At 41.0% G+C, this 26635-nt stretch overlaps 1 protein-coding gene and 1 long non-coding RNA gene across 12 annotated transcripts in view; one reads left to right on the forward strand and one right to left on the reverse strand.

Annotated features, from left to right (window-relative positions):
- The window catches only part of TACC2 (transforming acidic coiled-coil containing protein 2), a 210893-nt gene that overhangs the window by 64230 nt on the left and 120028 nt on the right, over positions 1 to 26635 (reverse strand). The window lies entirely within an intron of this gene.
- Positions 1 to 26635, forward strand: part of LOC112545821 (uncharacterized) — a 76141-nt gene that overhangs the window by 302 nt on the left and 49204 nt on the right. The window contains exons 2-3 of the long non-coding RNA XR_003089360.2: positions 1079 to 1397; positions 4619 to 4680. This is a non-coding gene — a long non-coding RNA (uncharacterized LOC112545821). The remainder of the gene's footprint in view (positions 1 to 1078; positions 1398 to 4618; positions 4681 to 26635) is intronic.

A 26635-nucleotide genomic window follows, 5' to 3' on the forward strand; every position in this document is an offset into this window, starting at 1 on the left:
CTCAGCATGAAGCTTGTGCGGGCTATAGCAGAAAAGATCCTGTTGTTCCTGACAGATCAAGTGATTAGACAGACCAGATTCTCTCCAGTTATCTGTGAAGAATTCCAATGAGAATTCAGTCTTCCTAGTTACATTGTTATAGCACAAGCATGTACTTGGACCCTACCATTAGCTTTGGAACTATCTGGTTACACTACATCACTGCAAAGCAGAAAGATTTCTGCTCAGAGTTACTCTGTTTGTTTTTTTTCCTGGTCAGGTCTATTGTACATAAGTGCCTGGGGAACTTCACAAAGATTAAAGTGTCTATCAGTAACGACTACTGCATCAACTTCCCCAAATGAATTCTTGGCTTCAGAGCTCAAACCATATTTATTCAGCATCCTATAGAGTTCAGCATGCTCAGGGGAAGAGGTGGATTGTAGTTTTTAAAATTATATTATTTCAATATTTTAAGATCAAGATTCATTACAAACAAGGAACTTCTGTAAATAAAAAGAAAGCCTTACTTATGAGCATCTAGCTGAACAAATACAGTCCTTTCCCTTTTCCTGACAATTTCAGGGAACCTTTAATTTCACTTATGTCTTTGAAACTATCTGGGAGAAAGCAATTTGGTTACTCTTTGATGTTTTTCTAACAGAGAAAATGTATTTTAACTAAAAAAATAAATAAATAAATAAAATAATTACCATGTATATGAAAAGGACTGAAAACTAACACAAATCCATCATCATTTTACATAATTCCATCATGTTTTCTGCATAAAAGAAAGAATACATCTCCTTTCCTCCTTTTAAATATATAAATGTAGCGTGATATCATATTGATGCAAATATAGTGTAGTCCTAAAACTGTAATAGCTTAATATATGTGTAAAAAAGTGTTATAAATATATACAATATGCAGCATGAGTATTAATTGGGTATATACATATACTGTATGACTTATTTTATGAGAAAATATTTACTTTCACACCTATTCATAACTGTAATTTACATATAAAAACTGACTTAATGACACTTTCCAACTTCCATCGTGATCCTACCATGAGACAGCTGTTTGTTTTTCTTTGCAGATTAATTTATTCTGTTTCTTCCTTGGTGACGGGCACAACCTGAAAGGGCCAGCTGCTGGAAGTAGTCAGAGGAAACTCCCTGAGTTCAAATCAAGTCTACTGGATAAGAAAGAAGGGGGCCTTATAGCCTTCACTACTGGCTGGATTGATGGAGAAGTGACAGATCCAGCAGGACTCGATTTATTGTGTCTATTATAGATGCACTAAATCGACAGCTGATCACCCTCCTGCTGACTCCAGTACTCCACCAGAATGAGAAAAATAGGAGGAGTCGCTAGGAGAGTTTTTTCTGCCAACACAGCGTGATGTGAACCCCAAGGTAAGTAGATTTGAATTATGGCACTAATGTAACTCAAATTGAGTAGCTTAGATCCACCCGTCTCTGTAGTGTTGATCTGTCCTGTTTCTACTTTTTCTGTCAACAAAGATATCCTTACGTATATGAATTAGTGTTCTGCTGCCATCCTGAATCTGCAGACAGGAGGTGCTAGTGCCCATGCTGCAGCTCATAACTTTCCTAAGCAGTGGCAAACTAAAAATGAGAAAACAGATGCTGGGCTCTTAAATAGCTACTTCCTTCCAATAGCCAAAAGATCAAGGGGTCTTTATATTCTGATATAACTGATGGAGTCCAAGATAAGGTCCCCCAAATGACCCTTTGATAGAAATCCCAGCCCCCTTCCCAGGAATGGATTTCGAAGAAAGGATGCCATTAGGGGGTGCGCTCCTGGAATCGACAGGTTGGGTCCCCCTAATTTTTTCCTAATGACCTCTAGGTAATAAATGTAGTCCTCTGGCCTCTAGTTGCCTGGTAATTTTTCCAACTAGCATTTCTTCCTCCAACACCTTTATGCTTTTGAATAAGTAACAGTTCAGTACAGGCCGTCCCCGAGTTACGCGGATCTGACTTACGGCGGATCCGCAGTTACGAACGGGGTTTGCTGCCCGTCTCCCTGGTCTCCTGGAGACCAGCAGACCAGGGAGACGGGGAGCAAAGCCTCTGAGGACGCCGGCAGCGGGACAGCCGCGGCGCATCTGGGCTGTCCGCTGCCCGCGTGCTCCGCAGCTTTGCTCCACGTCTCCCCAGAGCAGGGAGACGGGGAGCAAAGCCGGGGAGCACGCGGGCAGCGGACAGCCCAGACGCGCCGCAGCTGTCCTGCTGCCGGCATGTTCCACGGCTTTGCTCCCTGTCTCACTGGTCTGCTGGTCTCCAGCAGACCAGCAAGATGCGGAGCAAAGCCGTGGAGGACCCGGGCGGCGGGACCGCGGTGCATCTCGGTCCCCCGCCCACGTCTCCCTGGTCTGCTGCGGGGGGGGGGGGGGGGGGGGAGGCGCAGCTAGTACGCCCCCCCAGCAGTCCAGGCTTTTCTCCGGAAGCCTGTGGTAGAGCAGCTGGGGCACTGCCGGTTGGTCCCGCAGCGCCGCTCTGGGCGCTACTGGACCAACCCGGCAGCACCCCAGCTGCTCTGCCCCAGGCGTCCTGATTCAGCCGCTGCTGGTCAGTTTCAGCAGCGGCTGAATCAGGACGCCTGGGGCAGAGCAGCTGGGGTGTTGGTGGATTGGTCCAGTAGCGCCGAGGAACGGCGCTACTGGAGCAACCCAGCAGCACCCCAGCTGCTCTGCCCCAGGCGTCCCCAAGTCAGCCGCTGCTGAAACTGACCAGCGCTGACTACAGGAAGCCCGAGGCAGAGTTGCTCTGCCCCGGGCTTCCTGGAATCAGCCGCTGATCAGTTTCAGCAGCAGCTGACTTGGGGATACCTGGGGTTCTTATGCTGAATCTGTATGTAAGTTGGAACTGGCATCCAGATTCAGCCTGCTGAAACTGATCAGTGGCTGATTCCAGGAAGCCTGGGGCAGAGCAACTCTGCCTCGGGCTTCCTGTAGTCAGCCGCTGGTCAGTTTCAGCAGCGGCTGAATCTGGATGCCAGTTCCGACTTACATACAGATTCAACTTAAGAACAAACCTACAGTCCCTATCTTGTACGTAACCCGGGGACCGCCTGTATTCATGAATGTCTTTGTTGTCCTAAAAACAGGAAAAACATAGAGAAGCACTGATCTCGTGATTTGCTAACGGTGGGTCAGGAACCCAAAATAGGTCAGGATCACCAGGGCTGGCCTAGACTTGCTGGGGCCCAGGGCTGAAACCTGAGCCTCACTGCCCTAGGCTGAAGCTGTCTGGGCTCAGTTTATAGGGCCCCTGCTGAGGTTGAAGCCACTGGACTTCAGCTTTGGCCTCCCCACTCGCAGCAGTGGGGCTTGCAGGCTCAAGCTTCAGACCCCACTCATGAGGTCATGTTGTAATTCTTGTCATCAGAAGAGGTCACAGTGCAGTGAAGTCTGAGATCCCTTGAACTTCATAAGGCTGCTGCTGTATTTGAGATTTAAATGATGGGACTGGGAAGTTTTTAAGGCTCATCAGTGTCACGCAGCTATGTCAGCAGTTCCTAGTCCCTAGTCCTTTGGAAGTATTAATCCAGAAATGCTAACTGCTTTTCTCCTGATACGGCAAACAGCCAACATTTGAAGAGATCATAGAATCATAGAATCATAGGACTGGAAGGGACCTCGAGAGGTCATCGAGTCCAGCCCCCCGCCCTCAAGGCAGGATCAAGCTCCGTCTACACCATCCCTGACAGATGTCTATCTAACCTGTTCTTAAATATCTCCAGAGAGGGAAATTCCACCACCTCCCTTGGCAATTTATTCCAATATTTGACCACCCTGACAGTTAGGAATTTTTTCCTAATGTCCAATCTAAACCTCCCCTGCTGCACTTTAAGCCCATTACTCCTTGTCCTGTCCTCAGAAACCAAGAGGAACAAAGATATGATACAAAGGCAGTTTCCTCTTGAAACTCAGGGTAAATAACACCACTTTGTCGATATTATCTGTTGTAAATGGAATTAGGATGCTTGGAATATAATAATATCACACTGGAATCCCTTATGAGTCATGAAACTTAAGTCTTTCACACATGAACAGGCACCTGTACATTAAACTTCTGTTTTTTAAGCCAGGAGCAGGTTCTTACACAACCAAAATCCTCTGTTTAAAAAATATGAGCATATGTATAGTAGAGATTACATAATCACTTTCTTTTCTTTGGGTATGTCTACACTGCAATGCTGTTTCGGGATACCAGAGTATTCAGAAATAGCTATCCTGCGTTTTCACAGCAAGCCCATTATTTCAGGCTCACTAGTCCAATGTCCCTGTGAACCTCATTCTACAAAGAGTAAGGGACGTTTCAGAATAGCACTTTAGCTCAAAATCTGGCACTGTGTAAACAGCGCCAAATGACGAAATAAGCTATTTCAAAATAGCATTGAAATAAGATACGCAATTTGCATAGCTCAAATTGTATATCCTATTTCGAGTTATGGTGCTGTGTAGACGTGCCCTTTGTGAGCAGTTTGGTTTATAAAGAGTATAAGGAAAAACTAGTCAAGTTTTTGTATATAGGATTACAGAGAATAATCTATGCGTCAACCATTTCCTCTACAATTTGTATGCCAAACATATGGTTACCATTTTCAGAGAAAAGAAGAAAATGCATTCCTCCCCCATGCTCCTTTGAAGCTGACACTATGAAATATGAGGTAGGATTATAAAGAATAATGCATTTAAACTTGTTCTTTTGATTGATTTACTGAATGTTTCCTAGATGTGGCAAGCAGGGACTCACTGTCACTGTGGACCCCAGGACAAGGTGTGTGTGTGGGGGGGGGGGGGAGAAGGGTCGGTTCCAGGTCAGGGGCGGGGTTAAGGGCAGAAGGGGCAGGATGAAGTGCAGTCAGCCCTTAGCACTGCCCAGATTGTGCCAAGTTCGGGGGCAATTATCTCCTTTCTTCTTTCCCCGTTCCCCTCCCCTTCCCATCCGTTGGCAGGCCTGGTACAAGGAAGGTAACAAGTGTTTATCAAAGGTTTCCGGAAATCTTCCGGAACAGAACCACACCATTATGAACAGCATCGGAGTATGTTTGTAACTCGCAATACAGGCAGTCCCCGGGTTAAGTACAAGATAGGGACTGTAGGTTTCTTTTTAAGTTGAATTTGTATGTAAGTCGGAACTGGTACATATTGTAGGGGAAACTCTAGCCAAACATTTCTCCAGAGCTCAGTTTTATTCTCCCACACCTCACTTCCCTCAGTCCTTTATTCTCAAGCTGAGGTGTCTACTGAGAAAAGCCGCTCCGCGTCTCCCTGGTCTGCTGGGGGGGACGCTAGCTTCGCATCTCCCTGGTCTGCTGGGGGGAAGCAGCTAGTGCGGGGTTGCCTCACCCCGTTTGTAAGTAGGGATCCAATGTAAGTCGGATCCATGTAACCCGGGGACTGCCTGTATTAGTAAACTCCGAACAAAACATTATGGTTGTTCTTTCAACAGTGTACCACTGGAGCTTAACTTAATACAGCTTTGAAACGTCACTATGAATAAGAAAAATGCTGCCATCTTAATTTAAGCAAAACAAGCACAGGGACAGTTTTCTTACCTTGTCCAAATATTTTTTTAAACTCCCCCCCCCCTTTTTTTGTGGTTTATATTTAACAGAGTACCATACTATATTTGCTTTGGGGGGAGGGGGTGGTGGCAGGGCCTCTCCTGCTGCTGGATTGTGTACTTCCAGGTCCAAATAAAGTGTGTGGCTGACCAGTAAGTTTGTCACTCAGCGGTTCTATTGTACTTTATGTACACTGATCCCTGGTTGAAGGGAGTTTAAAAAAATGCCCTGTGACCAACACTTGTAAACTAGTCTGTAGATACAATTGTTCACCTTCTTTGATTAATATGCTTAACATGAAAGGGGGGAAATTATTTCTGAAAAGTAATCAAATTAAGAAAACAATTAAAAGATACAAAAGTAGATCTTTCCCTCTCTAGTTTCTGTGATTGTGTATTCCTGCACATATCCTGACAACCAACAGAAGATAAAAATCAACTGAGTTAGGAAGCGAATACAGGAAAAAAAGAAAATACAGATGGCAGACGCTTGAATTGGACTAGAGAATGATTAGCTGTGTACAGATTACTCCAGAATTCAGAGAGGGTCTTATTGGCAGCAGGGTGTAATGAATGTGATTAGAAAGGAGGAGATGAAAGAATCTTTGTCCAAAGTTACTGTATAAACAGTAAAAGCAGTATACATATAACATTTTTGGACTACAGGGATAGGCAGGAAATGCAAGAATAATGCTGGATCAACACAATACTGGAACATTTGTGAGAATTCAATGTTCCCACTCCAACTGGGAAACCTTGGGATTTTGCCCAGCTGTTAAAATCTCAGGAGGAAATAATAAAGGAAATGAGTTGGGATGACTTTTCTTCCTCAGCTTTGTCCTTACAGAACCTTATTGGATACCTTTTCTCCATTCACTACTGCAACTGAAGGGTACACATTAAAACAAGTTCTTGTTTACTGTACTTCAATCTGGAGAATAAATTCCCTGACACCACAGCTGAACAGAATTCATTAAGTGTGAATAGGGACTAGAGGTCCCATAACACAAGAACTAGGGATCACCACATGAAATTAATAGGTAGCAGGTTTAAACAAACAAAAGGAAGTTCTTCAAACAACACACAATCAACCTGTGGAACTCCTTGCCAGAGGATGTTGTGAAGTCCAACATTATAACAGAGTTCAAAAAAGTGCAAGATAAATTCGTGGAGGATAGGTCTATCAATGGCTATTAGCCAGGAAGGGCAGGAATGGTATCCCACCCCCTGTCAAAAGTGGGGAATAGGTGATGGGAGGGATCACCTGTTCTGTTCATTCCCTCTGAGGCACCTGGCATTGGCCACTGTCGGCAGACAGGATACTGGGCTCGTTGGATCTTTGGTCTAACCCAGTATGGCCGCTCTCATATTCTAACTCTCTGTTTTGATCTCTTCCCCCTTCCTCACTCTTCCCCTCCCCCTTAAAAGTGCTGCAATCACTAAAGTGATATGATCCCAGTCATCTCAATATAAAACCTGAAAGAAGGCTGACAGGATTTCCTCATCTTTACTGAGAGACCTATATTTATTTCATGCTCCTGTTGTATTTGTTACCAGGCAATACAAAAATGGTGCAACTGTGCATGCAGGTTTCATCTAACAAGAAAAAAAAAGGATGCCTTTTACTGAACCTAGGCAAAAGACCAGGGAGTTCAAGCACAAGCTTGTAACACATGGTTTTAAAAAAGTACATCATCCCAATGTCGAACACAATGGTCCAGATTTGGAAGCAACGTGAATACAGCTTTATTAACCTGTGGAGGCTTCCTCCAATTTCATCAACTTTATATTTGTTTCATTTTTTAGCATACAAAAGTAAACTCCTCCCCAGCTACTCCAACTCCATGTAGCATTCTGATGTGCTAGCTACTGTGGCACATAATCATGATGTTTTTGAGAGAGAGTTCTGAAACCATACCAGCAGCCAGGGATCACTGGAGAGAAGTGCCCTAGCCATGCCCTTTCCTTTGGGAATGCTCCCTGCCCTGGGGTCTGGGAGTGGAGCTACAGGGAACCCCCAAGTAGCCAGGTAAACCTACTTTTTAGGCTGCTTTTGCAGCTAGAACTATAGAGAGCTTCTGGAACAAGAATCAGCATCTGTCCCTCTATATTTAAGTTTGAATGTTTACTCCCTGACTTCATAGTTCACTGTTAAGGCAAGATTAGGCACATTTGCTAAAGATTGAAAGCTGTCGCAAACTAATGGAATCTTTGTTTTCTAAAGGATATCCAGAATTTGTGAATCTAACTTGAAGTATTACGTTATGTCAACACCCCTCAGAAAACACATAAAAGATCCTTTTTTTAGAATTCAAGCAAACTGTTTTCTATTTTTTTTCTTTATTTGTTAGAACTCAAGCAACATTTATTTTATCTTTATGTAGCAGCCTTGTTTTAGTGATACCAGGACGAAGAGACCTGTATTTGATAGATTAATATCCTGCAAGAAAAAAAACCTTGTACACCTCACTGGGACCTACTGGCATTTCTTTCTTCATCCTCCTGTACCCTCAGGTGCATAGGGCATCTACCATTTTCTTCCATTTTACTCTTGTGCTCATCTGTTCAGGCTTCTGAGTGTCATATTTATGGATCAGGCTTTTTTCGTTATTGTTCTGTATAATATTTTGTTTGCCCTTTCATTGCCTTCTTCCCAGGTGGTATCTATGGCTACGTCTACACTGCAGTTCTTTTTCGGAAAAAGATACGCAAATTGCAAACTGCAATTTACGTACCTCTTTTAGATTTTTTCAGAAGAGGCTTTTCCAACATTTGGCCCATCTACATCGGATCAAATGTGGGAAAAACCTCCTCTTTTGCAAGAGTCCTTATTCTTCATAAAATGAGGAATACAGGGCTTCTAAAAGAATGCACCTGCTTTTTCGGAAACTGATCCAAAAAAGCGGACGTGTTCCCTGGATGCAGCAGAGTTTTTCTGGGATACTGGAGGTATCCTGGAAATATTCTGTAGTGTAGTCATAACCCATGTTATCACTTGACATGAAATCATATTGATGACTATCCTTAAAGTAGGTCTTAAGTATATCTATCATCTTCTTGCCATGTTTGATGCTTTGGATTGGCTAACTCTGCTTAGAATGTCTGAAGTTGCAAAAAGCTCTTTCCAATAGACTCTGAAGATCTGCTACAGGCATTTACTTTGGAATAAATTGCACTTAAAGATAATGCAAAGTATTAAAGTTAGGAAGGAAAAATAAAATGCACACTTAAAATATGGGAAATAGCTGGATTGGTGATAGAATTGCTGAAAAGGAACTGGTGGTTATAGTTAATCATAGGAATGTAAAATCCTGTTTAATTAGATAGCTAACTGGTTAACCAATTAAAGGAGGGCAGGCAAGGTGGGGGGAGCCCCAGCCCCCTCATGGTCAGGGAGGAGTTCTTCTCTACCTGTGGTGGGTGAGGGGCTGCATTAGCCCCCACGGATTAACTGTAACCAGTAAGCATTACCCCATTAAGGGTGATGCTTACCAGCTAACCAGTTAACATCTTTAGCTTATCACAAATTACGTTTGTGTGAACATTGTGATGCTGTTGCCAAAATGGATAATATTCTGGCATTCATTAAAGAGAGGCATATGTAAAATGCTGGAGGCAAGTGCCCCACTCTATTTGGCACTGATGAGGCCTCATCTGGAGTACTGTGTCCAGTTCTGGCTGCCACACAATAGGAAAGAAGGGAGAAACTGGAGAGAGCCCAGAGGAGAGCAACAAAAATGATAACAATTTAGAAAACGTGATCAATCGGGAAAGATTTTTTAAAAATGGACATGTTTAGTCTTGAGAAAAGCTGACTGAAAGTGGAATCTGATAACCGTCTCCAAGTATGTTAAAAACTGTAATAAAGAGAACAATGACCAATTGTTCTCTGTGTCCACTTAAAAAGTACTGGTCTTAATGTGCAGCAAGGGAGATTTAAAAAGTTTTCCTAATATCCAGCCTAACTATAAAACTAGTTAAGTTCTGGAATAGCTTCAAAGGGGGATTATGAAATCCTCATCATTGGAGGTTTTTAAGAAGAGGCTTGACAAACACCTGTCTGGAATAGATTAGGTTTACTGGGTTGTGCCTCAAAGCAGGGGGTGAACTTGATGACCTTTCAAGGTCCCGTCCCAACATTTCTCTGATTTTACAATTCTTATATGCATTAGTTAAAGATTTCTATGACTCTGTTCCACAAAGGCACAACTGAAACACAAATAATGAACTGTGATGAAAAACATAAATAGTGGCTATGAGATTTTTCCGTGTTACAATTTATAATCTACATCCAGTAAATTCTTTTATAGTGTTATTCTACATTTAGTATGTACAATATTGCAGTTCCAGAACTGTAATCTGCATAAGGGCAGTGTATTTATTTATAATCTAGCCATATGAACTCAGTCCTCAGTTTCATGTTTCAGAATTACCAAAGATGACCTAAACTAATATTGATTGGAGCATTAAGTTAACTGTTTTGGGTAGCTGTTATTTTCTGACCATCATGTATGTTCCATAAAATGTTCCATACTGAATGAGGGTTATTTCATAATTATGGCTGAAGATGATTTATTATTTCTCGCATCACACCTTGGAAACATTTTTCAATATAAAATAATTGCTAAATCACATTCAGTTTTCTTATTGTATAATATTTGACTACTTAGTGAATTCCAATTAAACAAGCTATTGTGGGACTGGCTACAAATTAAATTTGCCACTTTAATACTGTGAATGTTAGAAGTATTGGTGTAATTTTATATAATTTGTAATATCCGTCATCATGTTTAAAATATATTGTAATATATTTCTAGAGACACACATAGGAAACAGTGCCCACCTTTTGGTAAACCAATCTCATTATCTAAGGCCAATGATACACCTTTAGATGTTATGGTGATGAGTAGCATAGAAATCTACATAAGTATGGCTGTTGTATGATTCATTATCTGCGATTGTTTCCCCTACCTTTACCCCATGTATTCTGCATGCAAACAAAATGGCAAAATCTTTTCACACAGTGAAGCAGTCCAACCAACATAGTGAACCTTTTCCCATTGATGGTGAAGAACAGGAACAGTGACCTTAGTCTGACCTATCAAAGCTGGGTCAGCAACTTATCAGGTGTCATTTAAAACCATCTGCCCTGCTCATTTCTGTTTCTTCCCATGAGGGAGCATTTTCAGTACAGGACTTTGCAGTTATCCTCAGTCAGAAGGTGGGGGAGGTGCATACATGTCACTTATGTGTCACTGGAATCCATTTACAAGATTGCTCCTTAGAGGCACATTTTTGACTATTAACTATTAATGGACTGCTATCACACAGTTGTAAGGATTTTCAGTGACAAGATCGTGTATTGTATGATTTAATAAACCCATGTTGAATCTATACTAGGAGGAGGCAAACTGCAAAGTCCGTCACAATATCTAGACAATGGTTGTAACAAAGGAGCTCTGAAGAGGGAATAGCTGAACTGAAGGCAAAATTACAGACCTGGTTCCAATCTCACTGACACTGCTGTAACTCCTTTGTCTTGAGTAGAACAGGTTTGGCTGTTTTTATACAAAAAGTCACCATTTTTAATACTAACTAGATTGCCAGAAGACCGTGTGTGTGCATATGGGGGTGGGGTGGAGTTGGATTTAGCAATATATCATTCTGTGAAGAATTCTGGAGAGTCTACGAGATACAGAATGCCTTCAGTTTCTACTGAAGCCAATGCAGAAATAAAGTCCTCAGTGTCTTCAGGATTTGGCCCTTGGTAATTTTCAGAGAAAATAATGTAGTCTGTTTAGGGATACCAACCATGAGAGAAGTATTTAAAAGCCAAAGCATGCCTGACATCTCTCTGAACAATGGGGTATATAAGGTTTCTTTCTTACCCAATTTAATACCAAAAAGCAACAGAGGTTTATCTTGTCACAGAACAATTTCATTGTAAATTATCTGCTTAGTGGGTTTCCTTGAATCCTCACTGTGTAACACTCATTTAATAGCCCCCTATAGAGCATTTCATGCTGGAACCACCTGAGAATGGGACTACATTCTGTTCATCTAAAAGGCAGCCTATTTCAGTGGATTGCAATTATACAAGCACCAGTATTGGCATTAATGTGTTCAGCAAGAAGGGTAGGAACTGGTCTCTAGAGAAGGATTTCAAGATTATTTCAGCAAAACATACCTCTAGGATTCAGGAAAAATATGGCTTCCCAGATAATGATCAATATTATATTGGAACTGATGCTTTCCAGCCCATAAATGATGGCTCATGACAAGCACAAGGTTTAACTCAAGGACATAAAGGAGAAAGATAATTCTGCATAATGTGCACTAGAAGCAGGGATTGTTTTCCTATTTTGGACAACTATCCACTTCCCCTCACCATCACTACCACCAAAAAAAACCCACTCTCTGAACTTGATTCTGCCCTAAGCTATACCAGTGTAAATCAGATATAATTCTATTGGAATATTAATGGGAATTATACGAGTATAGATTCTCTGTAGTGGGTAAATCTGCCCAGTGACACACTTGTACCAATGCAACACTAATTAGGTAGTTTACATGCTATTGGAAGACCCCTGAATTTTCAGTTTGCAATTTCTGGACAGTAAAGCAACTAGTACATGATAGCAGATTTTTTAACTGATAACTGATTCTCAGATGCTGAGAACTATATTTATAAAATAGCATTTGAGCTTTTAGATGTAGATGGTCCTTAATGGGAGTTATATCTAAAACATTATGCACATCACTTCGAAAATGTCTTTTTAAACTGATTAGAAAGGGAAACTCAAAAACCCCCATGCACTCATGAAAAAAAGTCTGATTTTTTTCATGGGCTGACGATTTTGAGAGTCTAGTTGCTAATTTGGTAATGCAACTGGGTAGAATAAAGGGGTAACAAATTTTTCAAAAACAATCATTTCTGATTTCCCCCTCTTTTTACCTTGTGTTGTTAAAAGAAAACTCATTACTCCAATTAAATAAGATTAGATAAAAGTGAAATTATTTTTCTACTTGACTTTGTGAATTTGACTGAGAGTTGTGTTTAAGTCTGATTCACTCTTTCCTCAATAAAGGTCAATTCCCACCTATGTGCAGCTTTTACATGCACAGCAACAAAGAAGAAATAATGTAATTAATACAGAAAACTGTATGTGAAAAATCACAAAGCTCTGGCAAGGAGATGCAGGTGCAGAAGTACCCCAAACTACTTTTGACTCAGTTTTGAAACTGACTAGAGCTCAAGTTCCCTGTACTGTTTCAATTCAAAAGACTCCAAACACTCCTTAAAAACCTCCTTTTAAATTTTATCTATTTCCCGAGAGTTAACAGCTCTAACAGGGTTTGCTTTTCAGCACTAGCAATATAAATGAATGATGAAATTAATCCCATCTCTCTCTTTCTGTCATAAGCCTGTTTGTCCTCTTTCTTTATCCAAGGTTTATGCTGAATGATTATACATTTGCTACAGAGACAAGACTTAAATAACAGACCGTGTCTGTACAACTTTCCATTCTTAGGCCCAATTTTTTCAATGGAAATCACTTCATCAACAGACAATCATCTTGACAGCATCATAACAAGAACTTCATCTGTGTACCACTAACTAACCAGGTCACTGTTCTAAATATGTCTCTGTTGTTTCCTCCCATCTCTTAAGACAGGGATGGGGAACGTAAAGCCCGGAGCCCAGATGCGGCCCCCAGCTTGTCTGGATCTGGCCCCCTAAAGCTCGGGACTCCCCCCAAGTATTGGGGAGTCCTTTGCCCACCCACCGTCTCACCGTTGAGTGGGAGCACACAAAATCTACTAGCCTTGGTCCTCCTAGGCCAGGGGTCTGCAACCTTTCCGAAGTGTTGTGCCAAGATTTAATCCTCCTGTCCATGGCTGTGCCACTCTCCTGGGACGGGGCAGTCTCCACCATTCCACCTTAGACCACCTGGGTCAATGCAAACCTTTCTGAAGACTACCAGTTGCTAAAGGAAACTCACCATTAATTACATAATCAGGGCTCGACAAACCGCAGTGAAATCCACTCGCCAGCCCCACACCATGCATGCGTCAGACCTGCACTGCGCATGTGCGTGCCGCCAGTGAACGGGGCAATTGGCTGAAATCTACTTGCCACGGGTGAGTAGATACACGGATTTGTCAAGCCCTGTACATAATTACGCCCAAGCCATTTTGATAGTGCTGCACCTGGAGAGAAAAGTTTAATTTAAATTATTAAACAGATTAAGCATTTAAACTTTCTCTTCTTAGTTTATCAAGTTCCTAGCATTTCTTCCCCAAGCCAGATTCTTTCTGGCTTTTCTTCTGCAACTGCTCTTAAGGCCAGGTTGACACTAAAAAGAAAGGTGAAATCAAGATACGCGTATCCAGCTAACTAATCATGTACCTGAAGTCAACATATCTGATTTCAAATTTCCCAGTCATTCCCACAGCAGGAGGTTAATGGGAGCAAATGCTTCCATCAGCTTCCCTTACTCCTTGCGGAAACAAGGAGTACCAGCTGCGGATGGGGGTACTCTCAGAACTTGATTTAGCAAGTCTTAACTAGAACTCTGGAAGATTGATCGTGGCAGCGTTGATCTTCCATTTAGTGAAGACATGGTCTTAGACACTGAATGCACAGGAATTAGAGCAGAGCAGAGCATAGCTCTTCCCTGAAGAGATTTCCACTAATCTTTATTCCTCCACGTGTAGAAGACTGAACAAAAGAGAACACAGCCAGTGAGCACAGGGGAGCAAAGAAGAGACACAGCCTCATCATCTAAAAAGAGAGCCACTATACCTGCTAATTATGTCAGAGAATAGTTGCTCCCTTAGTTATTTTCCTTCTTGAAACAGAGGCTAGACTGAATATGTCAGGTGAAATCCTGGCTGACTGCAATCAATGGAATTAGGCTTTCACTCTTCATATTACAGACCATATGCTACTCCAATTCTTTCAGTACAATGAAACAGCATCTCAATAAGCTCTGAGAGAAAGCCCTGCCACATTAGGTGCCTTATCAGCACAATGGTGTGCTGGTAATAGCAGTAGTTGATTTAGGATGACACTTAATTGACTTGCATCATATCTCTATCTCCGAAGAACATGGAGAGGTAAGATATACATTTTCTGCTTCTTCTCTAGTCCCATCAGTATTCTGAAGTGATGGTCCTAACTCTGGAAGTTAAAATATGAGGTTCTCAGATTCCTTCCCTGAAAGATTAAAAAAAGATCTTTTTCTAACACACCACTGAAGTTTCTTCAATTAAAGCAAGAAACAGAGAGCAGGGTCAATAAATGTAACTTTATACACTTCAGCTGATCAAACTCAGAAGCAGAGGTTTCCTTTGAACCTGATTATTTCTGCATTTCAAATAAAAGCTGATCTATATTTAACACAAGGAATAATGTCACAATGTGCAGGGGAAAAAAATCCCACAATCAGAGAAGTCTGCAAGACTGAATATTTATTTTAATTTCAGAATCCTTCTGCTTTTGAGACACATGAACATTAAATGAAAAAAGGCCCTGGATTTTTTTCAAATTTGATTTTTCATACCAAGGATACTAAAGCCCTGAGTCTGCAGCTTGCAAAGCTCAGAGGGGTGACCAACCTCCCCTCCTCTTGTTTGCTAGTTAGAGTAGCTGTGCGACACACTTGAGATTTATAAAACTGTAGTGCTAAAATCATCTATAAAAAGGGTGATGCTGAGTTATTTTGCCAATAAAAGCAAGTTCTCTCACTCTAAACACACATACATCCATTAAGTGGGACATAATACCTTCCCCTCCCCCACACTCATTTTTCACACTAGATTTGCACTTAATGCTTCTTCAGGCACGTAAAAGACCCCAAGAATGCCCAAGAGAAAATATAAATACAGCCCGTAGAGGCATTCTGACACTGATAGTGGCAGTTTGCATAAGATTTAGTGATATCGTTTCCATGTTTTTATTAAACCAAATTGTGGCGTCAATTAAGCCCAGTACAACCCCAGTTGAAGAATTTGCCCCATTGACTTTGTTGAAAGATACATTAGATAGCTAATTCTTTGGCATTCTTTTGCAACAAAATAAATTAAACTAGGTTCGACGGGGACAGGTAATCAAAGCCCACAGGTAAGTGGAGAATATGGAGACCTGGAAGATGGGAGCGTGGGCTATAATGGCAGAGAGAACAGAGGGTTAGGGCAAAACCGGGAGGCAAGGTCAAATCAGTATCTTAGATGCCTATATACAAATGCGAGAACTATGGGAAATAAGCAGGAAGAACTGGAAGTGCTAATAAATAAGTACAATTATGACATTGTTGGCATCACAGAAACATAGTGGCATAATACACGATTGGAATGTTTGTATGGAAGGGTACAGCTTGCTCAGGAAGGATAAACAGGGAAAAAAGGGAGGAGGTGTTGCCTTGTATATTAAAAATGAACATACTTGGAGTGAGGTGGAGATGGACATAGGAGATGAAAGTGTTGAGAGTCTCTGGGTTAGGCTAAAAGGGGTTAAAAACAAGGGTGATGTCATGCTAGGAGTCTACTACAGGCCACCTACCCAGGTGGAAGAAGTGGATGAGGCTTTTTTTAAAACAACTAACAAAATCATCCAAAGTTGGTGATGATGGGGGACTTCAACTATTCAGATATATGTTGGGAAAATAACACTGCAGGGCACAGACTATTCAATAAGTCCTTGGACTGCATTGGAGATGGCTTTTTATTTCAGAAGGTTGAAAAAGCTACTGGGGGGAAGCTGTCCTAGATTTGATCTAACAAATAGGGAGGAACTGGTTGAGAATTTGAAAGTGGAAGGCAGCTTGGGTGAAAGTGATGATGAAATCACAGAGTTCACAATTCTAAGGAAGGGTAGAAGGGAGAACAGCAAAATAGAGACAATGGATTTCGGGAAGATGGATTTTGGTAAGCTCAGAGAGCTGATAGGTAAGGTCCCATGGGAATCAAGACTGAGGGGAAAAACAACTGAGGAGAGTTGGCAGTTTTTCAAAGGGACATTGTTAAGGGCCCAAAAGCAACCTATTCCGCTGCATCGGAAAGATAGAAAATATGGTAAAAGACCGCCTTGGCTTGACCATGAGATCTTGCATGATCTAAAAATAAAAAAGGAGTCATATAAGAAATGGGAAGTAGGACAAATTACAAAGAATGAATATAGGCAAACAACACAAGAATGCAGGGGCAAGATTAGAAAGGCAAAGGCACAAAATGAGCTCAGACTAACTACAGGAAAAAAGGGAAACAAGAAGACTTTTTATAAATACATTAGAAGCAAAAGGAAGACAAAGGACAGGGTAGGCCCAGGAGGGAGAAGCAGTAACAGGAAATTTGGAAATGGCAGAGATACTTAATGACTTCTTTGTTTCGGTCTTCACCAAGAAGTCTGAAGGAATGTCTAACATAGTGAATGCTAGTCGGAAGGTTTAGAAGATAAAATAATAAAAAAAAAAACAAGTTAAAAATCACCTAGAAAAGTTAGATGGCTGCAAGTCGCCAGAGCCTGATGAAATGCATCCTAGAATACTCAAGGAGCTGATAGAGGAGGTATCTGAGCCTCTAGCTATCATCTCTGGAAAATCATGGGAGACAGGAGAGATTCCAGAAGACTGGAAAAGGGCAAATATAGTGCCCATTTATAAAAAGGGAAATAAGAACAACCCAGGAAACTACAGACCAGTTAGTTTAACTTCTATGCCAGGGAAAACAATAGAGCAAGTAATTAAGGAAATCATCTGTAAACACTTGGAAGGTAGCAAGGTGATAGGGAACAGCCAGCATGGATTTGTAAAGAACAATTCATGTCAAAACAATCTGATAGGTTTCTTTGTTAGGATAACGAGTTTTTAGGATAAGGGAAAAGCGGTGGATGTGGTATACCTAGACTTTAGTAAGGGATTTGATACGGTCTCGCATGATATTCTTATCAGTAAACTAAGCAAATACAATTTAGATGGGGCTACTATAAGGTGGGTGCATAACTGGCTGGATAACCATACTCAGAGAGTAGTTATTAATAGTTCACAATCCTGATGGAAAGGTATAACAAGTGGAGTTCCGCAGGGGTCTGTTTTGGGACCGGCTCTGTTCAATATCTTCATCAATGATTTAGATATTGGTATAGAAAGTACGCTTATTAAGTTTGCAGATGATACCAAGCTGGGAGGAGTTGCGACTAATCTGGAGGATAGGGTCATAATTCAAAATGATCTGGACAAATTGGAGAAATGGTCCGAGGTAAACCAGATGAAGTTTAATAAAGACAAATGTAAAGTGCTCCACTAAGGAAGGAACAATCAGTTTCACACATACAGACTAGGAAGCGACTGTCTAGGAAGGAGTACGGCAGAAAGAGATCTAGGGGTTATAGTGGACCACCAGCTGAATATGAGTCAGCAGTGTGATGCTGTGGCAAAAAAAGCAAACATGATGCTGGGATACATTAACAGGTGTATTGTGAGAAATACACGAGAAGTCATTCTTCTGCTCTACTCTTCACTGGTTAGGCCTCAGTTGGAGTATTGTGTCCAGTTCTGGGCACCGCATTTCAAGAAAGATGTGAAGAAATTGGAGAGGGTCCAGAGAAGAGCAACAAGAATGATTAAAGGTCTAGAGAACATGACCTATGAAGGAAGGCTGAAAAAATTGGGTTTGTTTAGTTTAGAAAAGAGAAGACTGAGGGGGGACTTGATAGCCGTTTTCAGGTATCTAAAATGGTGTCATAAGGAGGAGGGAGAAAACTTGTTCATCTTGGCCTCTGGAGATAGAACAAGAAGCAATGGGCTTAAACTGCAGCAAGGGAGATTTAGGTTGGACATTAGGAAAAAGTTCCTAACTGTCAGCATAGTCAAACACTGGAATAAATTGCCCAGGGAGGCTGTGGAATCTCCGCCTCTGGAGATATTTAAGAGTAGGTTAGATAAATGTCTATCAGGGATGGTCTAGACAGTAGTTAGCCCGGCCGTGAGGGCAGGGGACTGGACTCGATGACCTCTCGAGGTCCCTTCCAGTCCTGGTATTCTATGGTCTTTGCCCAGGGAGGTTGTGGAATCCCCATTTCTGGAGATATTTAAGAGTAGGTTAGATAAATGTCTGTCAGGGATGGTCTAGACAGTATATGGTCCTGCCATGGGAGGCAGGGGACTGGATTCGATGACCTATTGAGGTTCTTTCCAGTCCTAGTATTCTATGAAATAAATAAGGGAATGCTATATAGTTAATTAGTAAGTGCAAAAACTCTATACTGAGATAATTTGCATGCATCATGCAAGTATTGTAAAAATAAAAGTATTCTTAGGCATTCATATTTTAAGACATCGCTTGAAAACATGATATACATTTGACAAGCAAATTAGTTTGATAAATTTAAAAACAACAACACTTTTAAATGGATGAACTATTTAACTTTAAATAGTGATTACACTGTATGCACAGAAATGCCTTTTTATACAGATATTTATTGCCAATACCAGTACAGGCAGTCCCCGACTTACGTCGGATCCGCACTTACGAACGGGGCTCTCTCGCCCCAGAGGTCGAGGTAGCGGATTGCTACCTGCGAGCTCTGGGGCGAGAAAGCCCCGTTCGTAAGCTGCTCTGGTGCCCCCTGGTCTGCTGGAGAGCAAAGCCTCAGAAGCGCGGGGAACCGCCGCTGCTGCCGCTTCAGTCCCTGTGCCTGTGGTGTGCTGGGGACCGTCCCCAGCAGACCACAGGCACCGGGACTGAAGCCGCAGCTGCGGGGGGTCCCGCGCCTCTGAGACTTTGCCAGAGCAAAGCCTCAGAGGCGCGGCACCCCGCTGCCGCTGCGGCTCTGCTCCCGGTGTCCCTGGTCTGCTGGGGGGGTGGGGGGAGCGCGGCTAGTGTGCCCCCCCCCCCAGCAGACCAGGCTTTTGTTTTGGACCCTGGAGCAGAGCAGCTGGGGCGCTGCCGATTGGTCCTGCAGCGCCGCTCTGGGCACTACTGGACCAACCCGGCAGCACCCCAGCTGCTCTGCCCCAGACGTCCTGATTCAGCCGCTGCTGGTCAGTTTCAGCAGTGGCTGAATCAGGACGCCTGGGGCAGAGCAGCTGGGGTGCTGCTGGGTTGGTCCAGTAGCGCCGAGCAGCGGTGCTACTGGAGCAACCCAGCAGCACCCCAGCTGCTCTGCCCCAGGCGTCCCCAAGTCAGCCGCTGCTGAAACTGACCAGCGCTGACTACAGGAAGCCCCAGGCAGAGTTGCTCTGCCCCAGGCTTCCTGGAATCAGCGCTGATCAGTTTCAGCAGCAGCTGACTTGGGGAAGCTTGGGGTTCTTAAGTTGAATCTGTATGTAAGTCAGAACTGGCGGTCAGTTTCAGCAGCGGCTGAATCTGGACGCCAGTTCCGACTTACATACAGATTCAACTTAAGAACAAACCTACAGTCCCTATCTTGTACGTAACCCGGGGACTGCCTGTATACATTTTACAGATTGACTATATGAAGAGTTACAAAACAGGCATGATGGTTCCAAAACAGTGCTTAAAATTGTTCCTAACCCTGAACACCCCTAAAAATTATTTTGCTAGCTTCTTTTTTGTTTTGAGTCTCTGCACATTTGACCAGACTGCTATTAGTGATGTATAGGGGCTTGATACAATGCCCTCTTAAATCAATAACACTTCCACTGGACATCAAAGGACACTGGATCAGGTCATAAAGAGTTCAGATCAGGGTTGCTATGATAGAAGATGGGAAGGTTGATGGCAGAAGTCACATGACATTTCTCCTCTTTCCTTGACAAGATAAACCAGTCTCATTAATGCATGCAGGAAACCCCAATTGAGTAGAGTGACCTCTTGGACTGAATATATTACCCTGCAGAATAGACAGAATGGTCAACCAATGCTGCAGGAGACCTTACTACAACCGTGCAGTATGGACAACCTATCAATGAGATTCCCTAGCAATTCTGGTTAAATAATAGAAAAAAAAGCCCTTTAACACCATTAGCATAAACAAGTTTTATATAAAAATTCTTGCACTTTTGCCAGAATCAGTTCATATTACAATTAGTTTCCTAGAATAAATCAATTAGCTAGAGTAATTCCTTTTCTTTAAACCTGAGAGAAAGCAAAGCTACATTTAAATTGAATATCTTTAATGAATAAAATAAGGAAATGAAATGATCAATGATTCCTGTATATATATATATATATATATATATATATATATATATATATATATATATATATATACACACACACACACACATACACATACACATACACATACAAACATAAAACTCCCCAATTAGCCACCCACAGCTCTTACCACAAATCTGACAGGTACTTAGGTTTGAGCCTTTCTAGTAAACCAAGACAAAAGACAAAAAACACTACTCTGAACACAATAGAACTGGAATACTGAATAACAATCTGCAGGAGCACCAACACTGACCTACCACCAACAAACTAGCATAATTCCTTTTATTGGGTTTGTGATCCAGCTGCCACTGAAGTCAACTGGAGTTTCCTTACTGATTTCAGTCATTTCTATCTTGATCATTTTATCCTTGGATTTGGCAGGGAGTGAAAATATCATAGAGGCAGCATGTAGAACTCTTGATGTTATTTCCTGCCATCATCAGCTCTTTGGCTAACCAAGGAATGGGCTGATGGGCTCTGAATTAAGCTTAAACAGTCTCCTCTGGCTACAAGGATGGTGTCTATAATTTGCCTCAAAGCAGGATGTGCAGGGGAAAATTTTGTAATTTGATAAGAAGCTGAGGATCAATCGGATGAAAAAATGGAAAATATTCACTACCAGATCTACTCCTCTAATATTATGATAGAAATGTAGCTGTGTTAGTCTGGGGTAGCTAAAACAAAATACAGGACTATGTAGCACTTTAAAGACTAACAAGATGGTTTATTAGATGATGAGCTTTCGTGGGCCAGACCCACTTCCTCAGATCAAATAGTGGAAGAAAATAGTCACAACCATATATACCAAAGGACACAATTTTAAAAAAATGAACACATATGAAAAGGACAAATCACATTTCAGAACAGGAGGGGGATGCGGGGGGGAGGGGGGGGGAGGAAGGAAGGTAATGGCCATTACCAAGATAGCTTCCCCAATTATCACCTCTAATACCATTAACTCACAAACATCCCACTCTCCCCACCTCTAATATCATCAATTCACAGACACTTACCTTCCTTCCTCCCCCCCCCCCCCCCGCATCCCCCTCCTGTTCTGAAATGTGATTTGTCTTTTTCATATGTGTTCATTTTTTTTAATTGTATCCTTTGGTATATATGGTTGTGACTATTTTCTTCCACTATTTGATCTGAGGAAGTGGGTCTGGCCCACGAAAGCTCATCATCTAATAAACCATCTTGTTAGTCTTTAAAGTGCTACATTGTCCTGCATTTTGCTTCTAATATTATGAAGAGTATAAAAACACTGAAGTATTATTAAGAAAGGTTAGACTGGAAAAATAATTTGCCAGTGTGTGTGTACAAGTATTTACACACCCAAATATGGCATAGAAATATTAACCACTCATTTCCTCTTACATCAATCAAGTCCATACCTACTATCATGACTGAAACAAGCACTTGATTTGCTATCCATGTGACCACCAGGGTGCATACTACAGCTTGTACAGCACATGGCAGAGTTTATAATGTCAATAACCAGGTCTCAATTACAAACTTTTAATTGAAGTTAGTTTTTACTATTATGCACTTCCCTTGGACTCTTTCCCTTTATCTTATTCAGAACTATGACTTTTTTATTAAAAGGAAACTGTTTACTGCTAATGACTGTTACTAATAATCCCTGGCTAAAGCAAATAAATCTGATCAAAATTAAGGGCAGAAGTATTATTTTTTTAATTAAAGATTAATTTTATTAAACCTTCAGGAGCCAAATTAACAGAGGTTCACATAAACCAGTGAGTAAAATATGTAGGAAGACAATTTTTAAAAAATCCTAATATCCCTTCTTACGAGTGAAAGTTGTGCCTTCAATTAATTGTACATGCATGTAATGCATTAAAACCTGTCCAAAACATATCCTTGTTAAGCAATTAGCCCTTAAGAGATTTTTCCAAAGTATCCCAGAACCTATTTCTCCTCTTACACTTATTTTTTTAAATCAGTGTAGCACCCCTGACTTCAGTAGTGACTCCTGGCTTACACTGTTGTACTCCAAAGGAGAATCAAATGCAGAAAGTATACTTCTCTACCTTTAATAAAAGGTCAACTCCATTAAGAAACAATCCTTTTGGATCACAGAAGGGTTGCTTAAGGTGCTTTCCACCTGATTTACCCATATCAGATATCTAGCTATCCAAACAGCTAGTACTGGTACCCACAATTTGTTTGTAGGTGCAGTTATATGGGTGCAATTTTGCGGGAGCAAAATGCACCCACAAAAAGGGAGCCTTATCACAAGTCTAGGTGAAAAAGCAATTCAGGCACAGATATGCTCAACTTCATGCCAGAGCAAGACAAAACAAATAGATGCTTTTGTTAGTGCAGGCCCACACATATTAATAGAGAAAGAGAGGAGTCTTTATGCTTTTATAGCTTATTTTTCACAACATGCAGTTTTGGTTTTGTAATAAATACAGTATTTTCTTAATTCAATATTCTTTATTATTCATGTGCTACAAGACGGTCATTATTTTTCACTAACCATTCCCAAATACACAATTGGTGATGTACTGGCTTATGAATGGAAGGTTCCCATAATACATTGGTCATACTAGGCCCAAAAAGGTTACAATGAAACTCCATAGCAATTCTAATAAAGGTAAAAGATCTAGAATATTATTTCTGTATAGAAACATTATTGAAAGATGTGACAGTGCATTTGACTTTCACTGTTCATAAGACTAGAGCGAGTACTGTGTGCAATGAATTCCTGAAAGACTGTGAAAATTATAGATGAAACAATGCTCCATCTAAAGCTTTCTTATTGTGTGATAATGTGAGTGAATGTTAAAAAGTAGGTATAGTGCTATGTGTATGAAATCATAAATTTAAACAGGTTTTAAAGGTAATGAAACAACAGTTCGTTCCAATTTTGCATTAAAACAGATGCTAATGGGAAATATTAGAATTACATAAAATAGGACTATATGGAAAACATCTTCACTGCTGTAGTGATGCTAAGAACAAAGGCTGCAGAAATCCATTTAGGCCAGTATCTTATGAATATAATAATACGATACCAAGCAGACCTTTCTGCAGGGTACCCTGGAATCTTACAATAGGAGCTGTATGGCTTTATTATCAGGGCAAAAGCCAGGTACTGTATTTTCACTCTCCATTGATTCTGAAGACATTCTTATAAGAAACATGCACAAAATGTCTAAGCATTCTGAGAATGTGAGATTTATATTAGGAAAAGACTATTACATTTAAAAAATAAGTCAATAAAAATGAACTAAATTAGGTCAGGTTTAGACACCTGCCTTTGTAATGAAATCCATTAAAGTAACAAAACATATGTATCTTCTTGATGCTAAGTTCATTTCTGAACACGTCAATTAAATAAGGTCAAAAGACATGGCACATTTAATAAAAATCCATTGGAGGGTATACTTCCTAATACATTAGCTTAATGGTTTACAGAAAAAAACAAAAAAACACACACACAGATTGCTGGCTAAGTGAACTGAAAAATCCACAAACAATAGATGAGAAATTCCAGTTTACAAATGGTAAATGAGTTTGTTATTAGTGTATTTGATATACTCTTCCAAAAACAAAATGGAACAGTATTCTAAATGAGCAGTAATTGTTCACTTTTCTCTTCTGCAAACAATTCTACCATTCATGATTGCCCTTCAATCAGAAGAGATCTAAGGACACCTTGTTCTTATGATTCATCACAGGAAATAACATTAAGAAGATATAGACTGGTATGGATAAAAGGGTGATGTGAACTGAAAAAAAACCCCCTAAAAACAAAAAAAGCTGTACAGAAAGGAAAGAACAGTGAAATGTAGGTACACGCTGTGCATTTAAAACAGAAACACAGAGGTGGTTTTCACTGGAAATTGTCATTGTGTTTGATTGATTACACATCCACACCATATAAAGAACAAACATATGGTATACAGCAGCTGCCTGACATAAATGAATGGAGATAGTGATCAACACAGAATGCCTCTGTGATATAAACGTATTAAAGAAATAGCAATTGTCAAAACATAGCAAAGATCAATTAGCACTAACAAAGGCCTCCTGTACCATGTATGTAAAGTGCAGAAAGGTGGAAGGCCTGACAATACAGAAAAGAAGGGAGTAAAGGTATTCTACACTTACATTGCCTCTGAAGGTTCCCGATTCAGGCTACTTATCTGTGCCTGCTGCAGAGACTGCGACCCTCCCATCCTCAGCGTGCCTTGAACTGAAGCTAGCTACAAGCAAGGCCAGCTTCCTTGTTAATTCCCGCAGCAAAAAGCTCTGAGAGGTCTGACTGTAGTGGCTGCAACACTGCAGTGCAGATGGAAACAGCTGCTTGCATCAGTGGCAGCAATAGCAGAGACACTTCAGCAGCAGCTTCTCTTCTCTGAACTGTTGCCAGGTTGTTTTTATTATTATTTTTTTCTGTTCAGATGAATATTATTTAAAAAAAAAAAATCCCGGCCACTGTGGCAGGCACTGATGTTACCAAACATAAATGGTTCTATCAGCTACACTGAAGCACCTCTATAAACAGAACCATTGGCTATTGAGCCGGACTTAAAAAAAAAAAAAAAAAAGAAGACCCTCCCCTTAAGCACACATTGTCAGCTACTGTGGCTCCCCAGGGACCTACCGACAGGACCATTATATTGTGTTGACTCAGCTGATTTGAAATGCAAATTGATTTTGTCCGAGTCCAGTGCATGCATTTCCTTTTAATAGAAAGCACATTGTATATTTCACAGTGATTACAACAGAGAGAATTAATGTATATTTTCATTATTATTCTTTCAACAAAAGAGCACATCCCTCTGGCAAAAAAAAAATGGAATCTTCCATCAGGGAACTAGGGAGAATGCCATGAAAAGCCAAGGTAAACAGGGCAATGCGTGAGCATACCGGGGAGCAGTTTCATCCAAAGATATTTGTTACAGTTAACCATTTTGCTTCTGTGTGTGTATCCTCTTGCCAAATGGCAAGCTGGGGAACTTTAAGAAGGGATGCTGCACATAGGTTGTGGGAACCAGTGACATTTAAAATAAAAATAGCATTTTGAAATCAACAGAGAAGTTTGTCTTTGTGTTACTGCAAAGATTCAGCAATATCCAGTGTTTCAGCAATATCTTGTTTTGTAGCTGCTGGAAGGCCTAGGCACCACTACTCTCTCCACACTACCATATTTGGCAAACACATGGAGAGTCCATAAACAAATTGCACTTCATATATCTCAGAGAGCAAAATGTCAGCAGCAGTACTGTCTACATTCAGAATCACTCTACTACCTCCTGTGATTCTCATGCTTCAAAACAACATTGTTAACTCCAGTTTATTGGGGGGCAAATCCAGAGATCAGACATTAAATAAAAATATTAAAGCATTCTAGCTAACGTGTGTAGCAGGGTATTTCCTTCAGATTTCAATAAAGACACCCCGATCACTCCATGTACACATAGTTTCAACAGCAATTGTGTTATTTTTTCTGCTTTCAAAAAGTAGACTCCTTTAGGGCTTGCCTACCCTACAAAAATAACCCCGGACAGACAAGTGCTGAATGTAGTTTTGGCACAAGCATAACCAAGGATAAAGCATATTCCAAACCATTTCATTAACTGTGGTTAAAACTAATCCTGACTGGAGACCTTAGACACTACCACAGTAAGAATAATTAATAACATTTGGCAAGTATGTATTATAGCACTTTTCATCTTCACAACTCTGGCAGCAAAACATATGTGTGATTCACCTCATTTTTCAGAAGGGAAAAAAAATGGGACCCTAAAGTATGTCTCCAAATGGTCAAAGTGACCTCTAATTTGCCTCTATTTTTGGGTGGAAGAAGACCCCAGAAATTAAAAAGCCACTTTTCAAAA

Source organism: Pelodiscus sinensis, chromosome 8 (assembly GCF_049634645.1).
Source record: "Pelodiscus sinensis isolate JC-2024 chromosome 8, ASM4963464v1, whole genome shotgun sequence".
NCBI classification, from domain to species: Eukaryota; Metazoa; Chordata; order Testudines; family Trionychidae; genus Pelodiscus; species Pelodiscus sinensis.